Genomic DNA, 4905 nt, shown 5'->3' with positions numbered 1-4905 from the left:
ATGTTTATATTTCACTTTTCAATTTGTAATTTTTGAAAACTTTCACTTTTGAAAACTGTCATTTATATTTTTCTTGTTTATATGTCTGCCTTTATTTGTATCAGATTCATGTTAAATTATACTATATAAATTGGATTTTGATCTTAGGTTTGGCAAGCATCTATTAGTTCTAATGTTTTTACCTTTTTCTGTGATATGGTTGATTTATTTGCTTAAATTTTGTAGGATGTCTTCTTTTAAAGAATCTGTTGGTAGAATCGGGAGTCAAAGTAATGAACCTGTTGATTTAAGTGATGGAGAAAGTGTGGAGTTGATTGATGGTTTGGGAGATGAGGTTAATGAGCCTGAAGTAAATGATGCTAATCAAGGCGCTCAAAGACGTAGGACTCCATCTGAAGTTTGGGAACGTTTTATAGATGTTGAAGAAGAGCACAAAGGAAAAAAAAATTGAAGAAATATGAGTGCAAACATTGTAAAACAAGATACGTGATTAGTACCGGACGCCCCACATCAACTATTAAGCGCCACATGAACAAATGTTATCACATCCTAAAGCTCAAAGGTAAGAAACGAGGTTTTAATTTTGATTCATGTGGTAATGATGGTATAAATAGTTTAAACATGGATGGGGGTTATGAACACAAGAAGTGTAAGGAAATGACTGCAAAGATGATCATAGCCCATGAGTTACCCTTTTCATTTGTAGAATACCATTAGTTCAACCAATTAATGAAGTACAACAATCCCTTGTACCAAAAAGTAGTAGGCCGTCAATTACTAGAGAATGCATCAAATTTGTTGATGTAGAAAAATAAAAGATGAAAAAGTTTTTTAAAAGTGTCGATGTTATCTCACTTACAAGTGATTGTTGGACATCAAACCAAACTGTAGGGTACATGTGTTTGACAGCCCACTTTATAGATTCTGATTGGAAATTGAGGAAAGTTATAGTTGGTTTCAATGAGCTAGAACCAACTCATAATGGTGAGGTTATATCAGATGGTGTCATAGAGTGTCTAATTAAGTGGGGAATTCAAGACAAAACTGGTACAATTACTCTCGATAATGCCTCCAACAAACAATGACAGGGCAGCCATGTTTTTAAGAAATAACTTTCAAGGGAGAGGAAAGTTATATTTTGAGGGGCTATTTTTTCATATTCGGTGTTGTGCTCATATATTGAATTTGATGGTGCAAGACGGTTTAGCAACTATTGATTCGTGTATTGTTAAAATTAGGGAAGGTGTAAAATATTTAAAAAAGTCTCCAGGTCGTTTATTGAAATTTGGTGAAGTAGCAACAACACTTGGTATCAATACTCGTCGGTCTTTATGTACCGGCGTAAAAACTAGGTGGAACTCAACACACCGCATGCTTGAATCGGCTATTTACTACAAAAGAGCCTTTCAAGGTTATGCGTTGAGAGATTAAAATTTTGAATGGCCCCCCACGGATGACGAGTGGACTAGAGCCGGGAAAGTTTGTGAGGTGCTTCAAGTGTTTTTACATGCTACTAATATGTTTTCGGGCACTTCATATCCAACATCAAATTTATTTCTTATTGAAATGTTCAAAGTGAAAAAAAATAAGTAGTTTATTTGCATCAGATGATAATATTTTGAAAAGTATGAGTGTGCCGATGTATGAGAAGTTTGAGAAGTATTGGGGGGAAATCGGTGTGCTTATATCTATTTCATCTATTTTAGATCCACACTTTAAAATGGTGTCAATTAATTGGACTTTTAAGCAGTTGTATCCATCTAACGAGTTGAATAGTCGAGTTAAAGATGTGACTGAAAAGTTAAAGTTTCTTTTTGAGAAGTATGCTAACGATTAGGGCTCCCACAATTAGCTCAATGACCCTTCATCCTCTAACCATGAAGCTAATCAAGAAGATGACTTTTTTGCTTACCTCAATTCTAAGCCTGTTGAGAGTTCAAAAAAACCTGAACTTGATGTGTATTTAGAAGAACCCAATTAAATAGGTTTGGAGAAAGAATTTGATGTGCTGATTTGGTGGAGCCAAAGTTCCTCTAAGTATCCTATTTTAAACAAAAAGGCTCGTGATATTTTTTCCATTCCAATTACTGTTGTCGCATCAGAATCTGCTTTTAGTACCGGGGGTCGTATTTTGGATGATTATTGTAGCTCTCTAAAAAAAGATACGGTGGAATCACTTGTATGTGGAGGTGATTGGATAAAGGGGGCTTCTAAATTAACCTTGAAAACAGTATACGTAAGCTTATATTCACATTTGTATGCATTTACACCTATTTAATTTTTACTAACAATTGTATTATTTTTATTTGTAGCAATCTGCAAAAGTTGAAGAAAATTTGGAGATAGAGATACCAACGAATGATCTTACAACCAAGTGACAAGATATTTATTGATTTTTTTTTAGTTTATCTAAGCTTATCCCTTTCTTATTTTTAGTTTATTTTTATAACAGAAAACTAGACGTTTAATGCGGGAGCTGTGGAAGTGCGAGTTGTTGCGGGCCTTGCTTTTGAACTTATTTGGTTTGATTTAGACGTTTTGTATTTGGTTTGGTTTAGACGATTTGTATTTGGTTTGATTTATACGTGTTGAAGTGCGAGTTTTTGCGGGCCTTGCTTGTGAACTTATTTGGTTTGATTTAGACGTTTTGTATTTGGTTTGCTTTAGACGTTTTGTATTTGGTTTGATTTAGACGTGTTGAACTTATTTTGTTTTCAATGGTTTTATTACTTTGTTACAAATTGGTTATGTTTTCAATGATGTTATTACAGATAAAATCGAGCCGAGCCGAGCCGGCTAGATTTAAAACCGAGCCGAGCTTGAGCTCATATTTTAGGCTCGATTAAGATTCGAGCTCGAGCCGAGCCAGCTCGAATAATTATCGAGCTCGAGCTTGCCTTGGCTCGGGCTAGGCTAGGCTCGTGAACATGCCTACATCCAAATATTGAGATCGGTTGTAGAGAATCCACTAAGCAATTAAAGGAATTAATCTGATTTTCCTGCAAATTTTTTTTCGAAAAATATGATCGCCAAAATTTTTAAGAAAGATGTCCCACTCAAAAGAAGTGTTTAGGAAATATTTTGTTCAAGACAAATTTTTCTGATTTTCCCGTCAAAAATTTACCAAAAAAACCCGAAAAAAATATTTTCGCCAAAATTTTCAAGAATGAGGTCTCGCTTATAAGGAGTATTCAGGAAAAATTTTCCCGCAAAATTACTCGCTTATAAGGAGTATTCAGGAAATTTTTTATTTTTTTTAACGAGAACCCTTGACCGAGATCTCTGTTTGACCGAAAACTGATAACTTTGACCGAGAACTAAGGAATGTTGACCGAGAACTAAATATGTTGACAGAGAACTGAATGTGTTGACAGAAAACCAAGGTTGAGCGAGAACACACATTGACCGAAAACAACTAGTTGACCGAGAACTCACTGATCTAAACGAGAACCCTCGTTTTTTTACCGAGAACGAACAAATATGACCGAAAACCCTTGTCTTTGGCCGAAAATGATGATTACTTGTTCAGCAAATTAAATCTTGGCCGAAAACTGGGAAACTTAGCCGAGAACAGATGATATAGGCCGAAAACTAGAGAATCAGTAGGATATTGATAACAAACTTCTAAGATTAGAGGGATTTTATTTGTTTCCAAACTCAAAACCCAATCTCTCACCAAAAATACCTCCTTCTCTTCTCCGGTACACAGCTCGCCGGATCTATCACCCAAAATACCAAGAAACACCCGAAATAACAATGAATCAGCAGATCTTGAATCGTTGATATCACACCCGAGCCTAGAATAGGTCTAAAAGCTCTGATACCAATTATAAGTCCCTAATATAGATCACTACAATATGATATCAACTCGAACACAATGTTAGTGCGGAATCCTAACACAGTGGTGATTCAAGAACGAGATAGAAGAACAATATAAATATGATGAACAAGATAAAACTCCAAATGCACACGATTATATTATTAAATCGTCTGGTACATGAGATTACCCAAATCAGTATTGCTCTCTAGAATCTGGTGGCTCTCAAAGTGCTCCACTAACATCTTACCCTAAATGATTACTAAGCATTAACTATATATAGGGTTACCATACAAAGCCCAAAGTCCAAGCCCAAATAAGCCCAAACTAGCCTAAGAGTAATCCAAAGGGATTTCGGTGTTACTAGACAACCAGGATTTCGGTATTACACCATCACAACCATAAGACAATTCTTCAACTCGTCCTCATTTATTTCACTTTAGTCTTGATCACGTCGCAACCTTTTGATATGCGTCAGTCTAACCAATTTATGACCCAACAATAAACTCCCTGTTGTACAGTTCATGAACAATTCTGACGCTCGGTTCGTTTACAGTCCTAGTTATATTTGATTATTTCATTGCAAGTGGTTTAAATTAACATCTGAGTTGCATCAGATTGCATTTACATCCGTGAGAATCGGTGAACTTATTAACTTTGACATTGTGTATTATTCCCGGGTATGGTTTTTCTTTTTACTTGTCATATCATTTTTAGCAAGTCAGTTGCCAAATATGATGTCTTCTACTTCAAGTTAGACTGCATTCACATACACGATGGTGAACAACCCTATTCGACCACTGTCATCCTCTTCACAATTGCTAACACCTACGGCCAAAACAAAATTCGATTTGTGCTTGGTTTTGCGGAAAAAGCTGCTATCATGAAAAGGCCTTTAATGGGCATATTTTGGTGTGCTAGATGTATCTCTTGTAGGTAATTCAACTTTCGACTTACAAGACATCATGCTTTAATCTCAAGTTCTAACTTGTTTGTTTGTTAAGGTGTTGGCAGATGGAATTTTGGTGCTGGCAGATGCACATATTCCCTAGGCTTCTGAAGTATTGTCAACCCGCCATAGACAAAAC

At 35.7% G+C, this 4905-nt stretch overlaps 1 pseudogene; it reads left to right on the top strand.

Annotated features, from left to right (window-relative positions):
- Positions 1-226: 226 nt before the first annotated feature.
- Positions 227-1837, top strand: LOC143586041 (zinc finger BED domain-containing protein RICESLEEPER 2-like; annotated as a pseudogene).
- The last annotated feature ends 3068 nt before the right edge of the window (positions 1838-4905 follow it).

The sequence above is a fragment of the Bidens hawaiensis genome, unplaced genomic scaffold (assembly GCF_021521415.1).
Source record: "Bidens hawaiensis isolate Kalapana, Puna unplaced genomic scaffold, B.hawaiensis_p1.1 tig00034282_1, whole genome shotgun sequence".
Classification (NCBI taxonomy): domain Eukaryota; kingdom Viridiplantae; phylum Streptophyta; class Magnoliopsida; order Asterales; family Asteraceae; genus Bidens; species Bidens hawaiensis.
The sequence above is the reverse complement of the archived record's forward strand: the minus strand, read 5'-3'. Positions and strand labels throughout refer to the sequence as shown.